Below are 14,206 nucleotides of genomic sequence, written 5' to 3'. Positions count from 1 at the left end.
GTGCATATTACGGCGGCGGTGGACAAAAATAACAAATCGGATGAACAATATATATGGGAGCTATAGCTATATCTGAACCGATTTCGATCAAATTTGGCATACATATTTTCAGGCCTAATTTGGTTGTATGTGCAAAATTCCATACAATTCGGGCTGATATTACACGTTTGGTGCACAATAAAAGGCAAATCGGACGAAGATATATATGGGAGCTATATCTAAATTTTGACCGATTATCTCCAATTTCAATAGGGTTCGTCCTTGGCCAAACAAATGATTTGTGCAAAATCTCATCTGGGTAGGACAATAAATGCGAACTGTGCTTTGTTTACAAAAATACATGGACAGACGGACGGACAGGCGGACATGCATAAATCGACTCAGAATGTGATTCTATGCAGATCATCAAAAGGAACTATGGCTCTATCTCGTTTCCTTTTACCTTTTACAAACAAATGCACAAAGACATAATACCCTTACCACTATGTGGTGTAGGGTATAAAGACCATTGGGAATTGCAAGAAGGGTTTCAGGTGATTTTTTCTTAAAATAAAATAAAAATTACTTCGAAAAAGCTAAAAATTCCTTTGAAAATCAAGAATTGTGATTTTCGTACGCTTTCAAAAATACAAAAGTCATAATTATTTTTCATATAGTCACCAAAATTACATAGGTTTGGAATATTTTATAATTATGTCAACACACCAGAAAACTTAACGGTTCAAATGTCAGATGCCAGCGAAATTGGTTGAAGAAAGCAAGCGTTACAATACGAAATATCGCAAGTTACCTTTATAGGGTTGCTCTATCTACAGGGTGCGTAAAAAAATTGCAACAAAGTCAAACCCCATAATTTCTATATCTTTTTCTAAATTTTATTGAATGAAAGCAAACATTGTCGGAAATAGCATAAAATTTTAGATTAAGTTGCGATTTTTTCGAATTGGTCACCTCTGGCACGAATGCTCCTCGAATGTCGCTCTGCGATATTTTGGCCCATTCCCGGCGAAGCGCTTGCTTTGGGATTTTTTAGTGCCAACCTTGATTTACAAAAAAATTACGGATTGGTAACCTGGAAATGAAGTGAGGAACCTCATATTGTAACCATTCTTGGGTGGCGCGTGCTGAGTGCGATGGTGCTGAGCGTGGCCAAGGCTTTAATACACCCTCCAGAATATTTTCGCGATAACATTCGGCATTTATTCTGATGCCACGGCCGATTAATACGAGCGGAGAGCAACCATCGGCTGTTATGGTGGCCCACCCAATCACCATGGCCGGCGCTTGAGTTCTGGTGGCCAACCGAAGGTGCACATGTTCAGCTGACCTATTTGGCAAATAAACACGATCATTTTGTTTGTTTACAAACTGCTGGACAACGAATGTTTTCTCATCGGAGAAAACCAAGACCAGTCACTGGAATTATTTTAACAGCTGTCGGACGAGTGGCTTAGAAATGTCAGCAGTCTGAAGTTGGTTACAAATTTTTCATCTCACCCTGTATATCCTCAACCGATTTCGTATTATTTGTGCAGTAAATGGCCAATATAGACTTATTATGGAATATCCAAATTTCCAATATTAGTCCAAAAGTCCTGAAATTTCGCACATCCAACCGAATTCAGTCGAGAAGCAAATACATCTAATTTGGAGAAAATCGGTTCAGATATAGCTTTAGCTCCCATATATATTTTTTCATCCAAATTGGTGTTTAAGTCCCTCACATTCGTATGAACACCACAAGAATAATACGTGGAAGAGCTCGGAAATACCATTGCCAAATTTAATCGAGATCGGTTATGATTTGGATATAGCTCCCATGTATATGCTTAATCCGATTCCAGGGTTATTTTTCAAATAATGGCTATTATCAGCCCAAATGGGGTGAATTTCGGGACATACGTTTTCATTTGGAAAAGACTACAACAAAATAATTTTTACATTTTTTTGTTTAAATTTTATTGAATCAAATTTTAGAATAAGTTTAGATTTGTTCGAATTGGTCACCTTTGGCACTAAATATGGCTTTAAACGGCCAATGAAACCGTCACACCCTGCCCGAATGTTGCTCTCAGGTGATCGACACCATCGGCTGTTATGGCGGCCCACACCATAACCATGGCCGTCGCTTGAGTTGCGGTGGCCAACCGAAGGTGCAAATTTTCAGCTGACATCAAATAAACACGACCATTTTTGTTTGTTTACAAACTGCTGGACAACGAATGTTTTCCCATTGGAGAAAACCAAATTCGGCAGTTCACCACTTTCGGCCAAACGAAGCAACTCTTTAGCTCTTTTGAGTCTGTTTTCTTCCGTTGTAAGTGTAAGTTCTTGCACTTTTTGGAATTTCAATGCCCAAATGAAATATTGCAATATGTTCAGATCACGAGCCATTTTTCGGCCACCGTGCGGGTTTCGATCAAATCGCTTCTTTATTTTTCGATCCATTTCTGCTGTTGTTGCTGTTTTCTTCCGTGACGTCGTTCTTCGCTACCAGTACCACGGTAACCAGCGATGGTACGAAACACAAACATTTTTTTTCCAGCCAAATATAAAGAAATCAGACTATCACGCTTTAATTCCATCACGAATAACTTTTTTTCTTAAAAATTCTCACCAAAATGATTTTGTACGCTTGTAAACAATATGGAATAATTTTAGCAGCTGCCGCACGAGTAGCTTGGAAATGAGAGCTGTCTAAGTTTGGTTGCAGTTTTTTCATCTAACCCTGTAGTCGGCCCCGCCCGATTTTTGACTTTTCCTTACTGCTTTTAATATCGTCTGTACAAACTGAGTTGTTGAATTCATTTCCGCCCTACGATAATAATTTCATTATCTTTGAAATATTTTCTTTAAATAAAAAATATTCTAATAAAAAATTCCATTAAAAAATACCCATAACGAACGTTAACCCCGAAAAAAAAATAAGTCAAAACATATCACTAAATATTTGCGCACTGATTCTGCAATATTTGTGCAGAACTTTAGCTTACTTTGGTACCATAACGAACCATTATTTCCGAACCATAAAACAGTTTATCGTGGCATTGAGTTTATTGACCTTCTCGTCTCTACGGTGTTTTAGAACAACAAAACCTGCCACACAGAATAGAACAAATGGCTACGAAAGAAAGAAAGAAAGCATTTCTTTTCTTTCTTCTCTTTTTTTTTGGCATCACGTACAACGAGATGGATTTCGGTTTCGCACAACAACTTTATTTCTCTGCTGATGAAATGAAAACATGGCACATATATAAGTGTATCGGCAGACAGACGACTTAAAGAACAAGAATAAGACAAAAACAAAACAAAAATCCATAACATTATTTGCACCAAATGTGTGGTTTGACATGATGAAGGCTATGAAACAAAAAAAAATATTGAAAAAAGAATGAATTGAAATAACAATAAAACTTGGCAAGAGAAAGAAGAAAAAAAAAAACAAAGAATAGCATAAATGCCACAAATACCGCATCAATTGTAAAGAATAACAATAATAACTTCAACCGAAAAGAAATAATTTCTTCACAGAAATAACAAAAACACGGATGGAGAACATATTTTACGGCTAGAAATTTCTTGGTTTATTGAACCATAGGTACGAAATGTTTTTTTTTTTTACAATTAAAAGAATTTAATTAGAACCATTTCATTGAGAATTCTCAAGAAAAAGCCGTTCTCCATCAAGAACTTTCTAAGCTGATTGGAGATTGACAGACAGCAATGAGTAAAGAAAGGATTATTTCAAGGCAGTACAATAAAGACTTAACAGCACAACACAATTTCATCTCAAAAATGCCAAAACTAATACCTCTGAGAATGGAGCAGAGAATTGATTGAGAAAATAATGCCTTCATTGCTTTTTCTTTCAGGCCAATTACCAAGATCTTGCAAGAAATGAACGTTAATTAATCAACCAACCAGCCAAGCAAAAAACGCACATTAAGTTCTCAACCAAATTAGCCAAACAACAGTTCAATGGAACTCGAATTGCTGTTGTTGTTGTTTGTTTTTATTTTGGTTTCATGACACCAACAGAAATTGGCAATTTAGTTTTGGCCAATTTACCACCCATATACCAATGTTTTGTGTTGCTGTTGTTTGTCTTTATTTGGTCAACAATTTAAATACTTTTGTCGGATATATGTACACGGCCGACATGGCATGGCAGACATTTGGCCTTGTCGTATTTCCACACAACAACAACAACAATGGCATAAAACAAAATAATTGTATGTTTGAAGTGCTTGTTTGTTCGGCATACTTCTTGTGCCCAAGTGACCGAAAGCGGTAAAATTTGGTGTTGCGACTTAAATGGTTATTGGCCATAATACTCAAATACTTGTTCGTTATTTACAATTTACGACAGAAAGCATTGTCATTTTTGTTTTTGTTTTTTTTTTTTTTCTTGGGAAATTGTTTAGGCAAACTACTGGCAATGACTTGACAAACGGTTGTTTTGGAAGAACAGCTGTTAACTGGAAACAGTTGTGTGAGGCAATATTTTATTGAACTGCTGTTATTTTTGGTTCCGATACTATTTAGGCTTAGTCATATTATAGAATTTTGTCATTACATAAATTGAAGATTTGGCATGGCCTTATGACAACTTTAAGTTTAATGTAGGAAAACTGCAAAAACATTTTTGGTTTTATACCCTCAGCCATGTGACTACATTTGATACGACCAAAACGGATTTAGACCCTAGGTCTCTTTGGACCAAATCCGTTTCAAGACATTTGGAGTCGATTTAGTGTCCGTCCGTCTGTCTGTCTTTCTGGCTGGTGTGCACGATAACTCTCGAAGGGAGTATCCGATTTGATTCAAACTTAGCACATCGTAATACTATTGAAGAAAGGTTAATCCATTTTTTTCAAACTTTGCAAATCTTAATATTTGTATCAGTGCTAAGTCGGATGCGAACATGGATAATATCAGTACACCCCATTAAGTACATCCCACACAAAGGGTCGCAATTTTGAGTAATCATAACTCTTACAAAATTTGAAATAAGTAACCGATTCTCACACATCACTTGCTAACGAAAATCTGGTGTGAAGATGGGATATATCGGACCACTCCTTCAAGTACCTCCCCCAATTTGAATAATTGTATATTTCATAAAATTGCGAAATAAACATCTGACACATTCTAAACTTCACACATTCCAATATGACTGCTAACGCAAGATCTGTTATGAAAAAGGTAGATATGGACGCGTTCCTTTTAGTAACTCCTCACAAAGGAGTCAACATTTAGAATAATCAACATGCCCATAAAATACGAAATAAACATCCGATTCCCTACAAATTCCACACATCCCAACATATTTTAACATAATAAAAATCTGGTGTAAAAATGGGATGTATCGTTCTTTTACTTCTGGTACCTCCCCCACAAAGAGGTTAAAACTTGAATTACCAAAATTCTCATGAAATGCGAAATAAACATCTGACATACTGACACACTCTAGAATTTCTATATAGCAAGTCATCGCCTATGGTATATCCCTGTCACGCTAGAGTCAAAACGAATGAAGATAGCATTTTGCACAGCTCAGCCCTTTGTCCGCAGGCAGGTCAAGTTCGAAGTTGTGCTACATCGGTCTACGATATCGTATAGCCCCCATACAACGGCACCTGCGATACTCTGTATTCTGATGATTTTATCCAAACTCTTTAGTGGAATTGTGTGAAATTCTACCCAAGGAGTTATTTGTGTCTGTACTTTACCCCCTGAAGGAATTGTCTGTATATGTCTACGATATCGTAAAGCTCCCATATAACGGTACCCCCGATAGTTGGTATTTTGATGATTTTAGCCACATTTTTCAATGGAATTATCTGAAATTGCACACAAGGAGTTTCTTGTAAGTACTTTATCCACTGGAAGAGAATTATCTATGTATGTCCTTGTATACCCCCATATAACAGTAACCCCCGATATTCGGCATTTTGATGATTTTACTATTTCACTTTCCAATGGAATTGTCTGAAAATTCTCACAAAAAGTTCCGTGTGAGTACTTTATGCCCTGGAAGAAAATTATCGAGATAGGTCCACGATTTCGTATAGCCCCCATATAACGGTATACCCCGATATTCGGTATATTTGATGAATTTTTCGTTGGAATTATCTGAAATTCCAAAAAAAATTTCCTAATTCGTCCAAAAAGGTGGAGGGTATTCAAAGTTCGGCCTGGCCGAACTTACTGCTTTTTTTGCTGGTTAAGGTATAAACTTTTGAAAATATACATGGACTGCCATTCCAGTGCATCTGAGAGATTATCTTATACTAGTATTTATAATATATGAATATATATTTTCCAATACAGGGTTGCCCATATTCGACGGACCCTCGTGGCAACGCCATAACTTTTGACAGAGATGTCACATCGCCGAGAATATCGCTGCCATACGAGCCAGTGTTGAGAGGTCCCCAAGAACATCCCAAAAACGCAGTTGGGCATGGCTCAGTCCACTTTACTACGGATTATTCGCATTGATTTGCATTTGTTCCCGTTGCCTGCGGACAAGCCTCGTCGATTGGAATGGGCCCAAAGAGCCCAAAGGTCCGTCGAATATGGGCAACCCTGTATATTTCGAACTTACTTGCTAGCAGATATGTAAATAATTCACATGTCAGAGCCTTCAGAAGACAACAGTGACTTACCTGAAAATGAAAAATGAAATAAATTTTATGTATTAAATTTGCAAAAAAAAAAATATGAAACAAGTAAAAAAGAAGCTAAATTCGGCCGGCCCGAACTTTTAATACCCTCCAACATTTGGAAGGAACTTGACTTAATTTGCTGAACTCATCAAAATATCGAATATAGGGAGGTACCGTTATATGGGGGCTATACGAAGACGTGGACTTGCATATAAAAATCCTTGTCATAAGCTGTAGTACCCATTACGAACTTAAAATACGAAATTTTAAATAATGTAGCTTAAATCATGAAAATAGCGAATACCGGGAGGTACCGTTATAAGGGGGCTATACGAAAACGTGGACCGGCATGGCCCATTTACGAACTACTGGTAAACAATGCATGTATGCAAAATTGTAGCCTTCTATCTCAATTCGTTCGAAAATAGCGTGATTAAGACAGACAGAGAGACAGACGGACATCGCTAGATCGTCCATGTAGGGTCTATTATGAATATTTCGAGGAGTTACAAACAGAATGACAAAGTTAATATACCCTCCATAGAGGGTATACAAAATCTTAAAAACAGTTAAGGAATACATTACAAAAAAACCAGTAAAGAAAGTCTTAAAGTCCGGGCGGGGCCGATTTAATGATACCCTGCACCACTTTGCTAATTTAGTTGAACTCCACATAATAATTAAAAGTTTTAATGGGAGAATTCAATCATACACCCTATGATTATAATTTAAAATTCAAAGGACTAAATATGCCGAAGCATTTGTATCTTTTAAATTCGGACTTGTATTGCCCATTTGGTGCAAAATTAATTTGAAATCAGATAAAGATATATATGGGAGCTATATCCAAATCTGAACCGATCTCGATAAAATTTAGCAAAGGTATTTCTGAGCTGTATTTGATATTTTTCCTTGAATATCGTTGTTACGGAGTGCATATTACGGCTGTGGGAAACAAATACAAAAAATCGGATAAACAATATATATGGGAGCTATAGCTATATCTGAACCGATCTTCATTAAATTTGGCATAATACCTTCTAGACTCAATTTGGTCGTATGTGCCAAATTCCATCCAATTTGGGCAAATATTAGACATTTGGTGCACAATAAATGGTAAATCGGAGAAAGTTATATATGGGAGCTATATTCAAATCTGAACCGATCTCGATAAAATTTAGCAAATGTTTTTCTGAGCTGTATTTGATATATTTCCCCAAATATTGTTGTTACAGAGTGCATATTACGGCTGCGGAGGACAAAAATAACAAATCGGATGAACAATATATATGGGAGCTATAGCTATATTTAAACCGATTACGATCAAATTTTTCATACTTATTTTCAGACCTAATTTGGGTGTATATGCAAAATTCCATACAATTCGAGCTGATATTACACGTTTGGTGCACAATAAAAGACAAATGGGACGAAGATATATATGGGAGCTATATCTAAATTTTGACCGATTATCTCCAATTTCAATAGGGTTCGTCCTTGGGTCAAACAAGTGACTTGTGCAAAATATTGCCCTATCATGTGGATAGGGCAATAAATGCGAACTGTACTTTGTTTACAAAAATACATGGACAGACGGACGGACGGACGGACGGACATGCATAAGTCGACTCAGAATGTGATTCTATGCAGATCGTCGAAAGGAACTATGGGTCTATCTCGTTTCCTTTTGCCTGTTACAAACAAATGCACAAAGGCATAATAAGGGTATAAACATTTAAAAATTTAAAAATAAACATTTAAAAATTCTTTCATTAGAAATAATATAGAATGTTAGAATTCTCCTCACAATAAAATGCACATCAATGTTACAATGTCATGCTCTGTTTGCATTCAAAACATTTTGTTGTATTTTTCATAACGTATTACTTAACCAATTATTGAAGCATTACCAATTATTTTCACCACAAACCCCATTGCCTATATTTTCATAATTTTCAACGATAGTTTATTATAATTTTTAACACATTTGTAAGACTTTACACCTCCCCACTCCTTACATTGCCAACAATCATAAATTTCCATGTGTTTATTAATTGTTTATTTCTATTCGTTTTTCCAAGAGTCGATTTCGAGTCGATATGCATATGCAAACAAACTATTGTGGCTTCCTTTCAAATGGTGGTTTGGCGGTGCGTGTTAACCAATCATCATCTTCATTCCGATTATCCAGCAATGAAACCATCTGGAAAGTGAGTGAACAGCGTGTAAATGCAACATGCTATTATTATGTGATTGGAAATGTTGTTGTGAGTGAGTGTGTGTGTGTTTGTGGGTTATAAACTGAAGAAGAAGACTGCAAGGTATTGGTTAGCCATGAAAGCAAATGTAAGCCACTATGTTGTAATCAATCATGTAATTGTTACAACTTCTTCACTTCAACGTCATCGATACTTTAATTAGGAAGTGGAAGAGAAATTGCGCTAACGACATAAATGCCACGATGCTATCGCTGTATGGTTATTATGATTATTATTTACTATTATTAACACCTAATTGGCTGCAAAAAATTGTCGGATTGTATCAATTTCATCGATGGACAAAAGAAAAAAAAAAAAAAGAAAGCAAATATAATTTGTTGTGTATTGTGGTTTTCAATTGATTGTTGATGTTTGCATTTTTATTAAATGGCTTTTTATCGCTTTGCACCCTGATGTACGGTATACATGGTATTGACCGATTATTTTTATTACTTTTCAATAGAATCCTCTAAAATAGTGGTAATTAGTTCAAAAAACAATTTTTGTTACAGAAATTCGAAATTTTGAAACATGGACTGCTCACAGGGTTCCTCAGCTGCATATTGTGATTGATAATGACTTGAAGCCTTTACAGGGTAAAAAACTGCAACAAACTCAAAATCCATAATTATACCCAACAACACTAGGTTTAATTGGGTCAAAAATTATGTAACACCTCGAAACATTGGTTTCCTACATAGGAAAGTATATATGGGTTTTCCTATCTCGCCGAGCTGAGTCGATCTAGCTATGTATGTCCGTCCGTCCGTCTGTCCATGTTAATTTGTAATCACTCTACAGGTCGCAATTATGGCCCAATCTTCACTAAATTTAGAATGGAGGTGGGGCTAGGGCCAGAATGGAAGCCCATTGCTTTTGGAGATGATCGCATAATAATTAAGGGTTGAAATGGACCAAACACTGAACAATTTCCTTATTTTGCAGTTGCTCTCCAGGTCGCAATTATAGACCAATCGATGCGGAAGTTAGCATGGGACTAGAAACTATAGGACACGAAATTTCGCATGAAGTAAGAGTTTAGGACAACGAGTAGAATGAACCATTACTTTTGGAGATGATCGCAAAACATTTAGGGGTTCAAATGAACCAAATACAGAAAAAAAGTCCCGATCACACAATTGAAACGAATCGACACGGAATTTCGCCTGAGAAGAGAGTTAAGGACAGGGAAGAAGTGTAGCATTTGGGATCACCATTGGATTATATTAAGCTGTGAAACGGACCACAACAACTAACAGCACGACGGGGTGCGTACATATTGGGCAAATGTCCCTGGTCAATATGCTAAAGGTAATATCTGGGCAGTGCTCCGTGACATAATTTCAAAAGCGAAATCTTCCAAAATGGATTTGGACATAAAGGGGCTTCTAACATATTGTAGTGTTGTAGGGTATCACATGGTCAACCCCGAAAAAATAGCGGAAATAGCATCACATTTTAGACTAAGTTTAGATTTTATCGAATTGAACACCTTTGGCACGAATTATGGCCTTCAAACGGTCAATGAAACCGCCACACGCTGTCCGAATGTTGGTCTGCGGTGTTTTGGCCCATTCCCGGCGAAGCGTTTGCTTGAGGTGATCGACACTTTGGTATCTTTTAGTGCCAACCACGCTTTCCAAAATACTCCAGGCACAATAGTCCAACGGATTGGTATCCGGAGATTTCAGGTGGTCAATGTGCGCTGGAAATGAAGTGAAGAACCTCATTTTGTAACCATTCTTGGGTGGAGCGTGCTAAGTGCGATGCTGCTGAGTCCTGTTGGAATGTCCAAGGTCTGCGGCCAAAATGATTGAGTGCCCAAGGCTTTAATACACCCTCCAGAATATTTTTGCAAAAATATTCGGCATGTATTCGGTCGATTAGAACGAGCGGAGAGCGACCATCTGCTGTGATGGAGGCCCACACCATCACCATGGCCAGCGCTTGAGTTTTGGTGGCCAACCGAAGGAGCAGATTTTCAGCTGACCTCTTTGGCAAGTAAACACGATAATTTTGTTTTTGTTTACAATCTGCGGGACAACGTATGTTTTCTCATCGGCAGAAACCCAAAATCGGCAGTTCACCACTTTCGGTCAAGCATCGAAGCAACTCTTTAGCTCTTTTGAGTCTTTTTCTTTCTGTTGCGATGTAAGTTCTTGCAAGTTTTGGAATTTCAATGGCTTTACCCCTAGCTCATTTTTCAATATTTGCCGAAATATTGCGTTATGTTCAGCTCACGAGCCATTTTTCGGCCACTGAGACGCGGTGTCGATCAAGTCGCTTCTTTACTTTTTGAATCATTTCTGCTGATGTTGCTGTTTTTTCCGTCCACTTCCTTGACGTCGGGCTAAGCTACCAGTATCACGGTAACGAGCGATGGTACAAGACACAAAAGATTTATTCAAATTAAAATGCTGGAGTGATCTAACGATGGCGACTTGTGGTTTTCCAGCCAAATATAAAGAAATTACACTATCACACTTGAATTCCATCACGAATAAAATTTTTTTCTGGAAAATTCTCACCAAAATGCTTTTGAACGCTTGTAAATAATATAATGAGATGTCGCTGGAATAATTTTAAGAGCTGTCGGACGACTGGCATGGAAATGAAGCAGTCTGAAATTTGTTGCAGTTTTTTCATCTCACCCTGCATATATCGAACATACATACCACTGTAGGTCTACTTTTTTATTAATTTTTTTTTTTTTCAATTCTAAGTTTTCATTAATAACATCCTATAATATAAATTAAGATAAACTACATAAACTAAAATATTCACTTCTATCACAAATGACCCTAAAAACCTTTCACGGAAGTGAACAACTTCGCATTCATCTACACAGCCCCCCTCAACATGGGCCACACGAACTCGTTATACAATTTTCAGAAGCACAACATCCGCCACCAACTAAGGTACGTAGCCATTCGTAGACCGACATCGCAAAAGAGAAGTCAAGTGTAAAATTTTGGTGTGGTTAAGATCAGCCCAAAATAGAAACAAAAGAAACAAAGGTAGATTGTCGGTGCTGAACTCATACAAATTATTTTCCCATTACGACATCAGTCATTGTCTGCTACGAACATTTTTGTGTGTTTTTTCCAGCTGATTCAATAAAATGTTCGTTTGGGAGAGTTGATGTGTGGTGCCATTGGATATAGGCATTTGTAGCTAAAGGGGTTATGAATTGGGTATTTGAGAAGTTGATGTAAAGGCGTTAAAATAATATTTTCCAAAATTTCTTGCACAAAATTTATTCATTATTTATTATTATTACCATAATTGCGCTATATTCGAATTTCGATAATAATTAATTTTAGATTTAGCATTCGAGTGAGTTCAATTTTTAACTGCAAATGCCAGTTAAATCGGTAGAAAGGCAGTTTGGTTTAAAAAAGTTTAGTTAAAAAAATTGGTGAAATTTTCAAAATTCGCAATAGCGGGTGGAAACAACAATGTTAGCATTTTTTTTTTCTGGAACTTTTTCGTACCTCCTGGAATTATAAATGTCAAGGTAACCGTTAAAAGCATTTAAATGTGGTATTTTCAGTGGTAACTTAATATGGGTCCAATGGACTGTAAATATCAAAACTTAACAACGTAAAAATTTTTGAAATCCCACAAAATACCTCAAACAAGGCGGTACAAATACTCCCTTTACACTGAATCGTAAAAAATCAAAATATTATAAAATATTATTTGTCATAGAATACATTAACAGAATACATTTAAAGTCTTAATCTTACCTAACCACAAGGAATTGCGAATTAAATACATTTTTGGGATATAACCGTACCTCATGTAATTTTATGCAAAATTTACAAGACTCTTTCATCAACATTTTCATTAAATTTTACAATAAATCACTGAAGAAAAGTAATCTCAATTTCCGCTATATATGCCAGGCGGGGCCGACTGTATGATACCCTACAGTGTAAGGTTGGCACTAAAAAATAGCTATGTGTTGATCACCTCAAGCAAGCGTTTCGCCGGGAATGGGCCAAAATACCGCAGAGCAACATTCGGGCAGCGTGTGACGGTTTCATTGGCCGTTTGAAGGCCATAATTCGTGCCAAATGTGACCAATTCGAACAAATCTAAACTTATTCTAAAATTTGATGCTTTTTCCAACATATTTTTCCATTCAAAAGAATGTCAAAAACATATCTAAAAGTTATGAAGTTTGACTTTGTTGCAGTTTTTTTATCTCACCCTGTAAAATGCATGATATTACTTCGAGAAGGATTATATTAAAACAAGTAAAAAAGCTGTAAGTTCGGCCGGGCCGAACTTTTAATTTGGCAATTTCGGTACAAATTTGGCAATTTCCAAAAAAAAAACCGTTAAAAATTCTGTTAAAATCTTAAAAATACCGAATGCTTATACGACGACGTGGGCCTGCATAGGCAACTTTTGTCATATATTATTACAATATTAAAAAGCGAAACTTGAAGAAAAATCTGTTTATAATATAGCTAAAATCGTCAAAATACCGAATATGGGGGTACCGTTATATGGGGGCTATACGAAGACGTGGACCTGCACAGACAATTTTCTGGCATGGGCTGTAGTATCCATTACGAACTTCAAATACCAAATTTGAAATAATTCCGGTGAATAATGTCGCTAAAATCATCAAAATTCCGAATATCGGGAGGTACCGTTATATGGGGGCTATATGATAACTTGGACCTACATGGCCCATTTACGAACTTAACCTGCCTACTGGGAAAATATACATGTGTGCAAAATTTTAGCCTTCTATCTCAATTTGTTCGAAAGATAGCGTGATTACAACAGACAGACGGACAGACAGACAGACAGACGGACATGGCTAAATCGTCTTAGAATTTTACGCTGATCAAGAATATATATACTTTGTTGGGTCTGACATGAATATTTCGAGGAGTTACAAACGGAATGACAAAATTAATATACCCTCCATAGTATGGTGGAGGGTATAAAAAAATATCTATATCGGAGCCGAGTTCCACCAAATGGAAATGTACGTCCCGACATTCACTCCATTTAGGCTGATATTAGCCATTACTTACACAATAAACCCGAAATCGGATTACGGATATATCCTTAGTCCGATATTCAAATCTTAGATGATCTCGATAAATTTTGGCAAAGGTATTTCTGAGCTCTAAAGGACAACATACACCATTGTTGTCAAATTCACATTACGAATGCGAAGGACATAAAGACCAAAACGGATGAAACTTATTCATGGGAACTATAGCTTTAGCTTAACCGAATTTGATATACTTG

General features: G+C 36.6%; 1 protein-coding gene across 3 annotated transcripts in view; it reads right to left on the bottom strand.

Moving 5' to 3' along the window:
* LOC101899427 (Zona pellucida-like domain protein) overlaps positions 1–14,206 on the bottom strand; it is a 162,294-nt gene that overhangs the window by 89,704 nt on the left and 58,384 nt on the right. Inside the window, exon 3 of one of the 3 annotated variants that reach the window (XM_059120864.1) lies at positions 6,611–6,671. The exons of the other annotated variants lie outside the window; for them this stretch is intronic. The gene's annotated coding sequence lies outside the window, so the exon portion shown is untranslated. The remainder of the gene's footprint in view (positions 1–6,610; positions 6,672–14,206) is intronic. 3 annotated transcript variants of the gene reach the window in all.

Source organism: Musca domestica, unplaced genomic scaffold (genome assembly GCF_030504385.1).
Source record: "Musca domestica strain aabys unplaced genomic scaffold, Musca_domestica.polishedcontigs.V.1.1 18, whole genome shotgun sequence".
Lineage (NCBI taxonomy): Eukaryota > Metazoa > Arthropoda > Insecta > Diptera > Muscidae > Musca > Musca domestica.
Note: the sequence above shows the minus strand (reverse complement) of the source record. Positions and strands in the feature narration are given on the sequence as shown.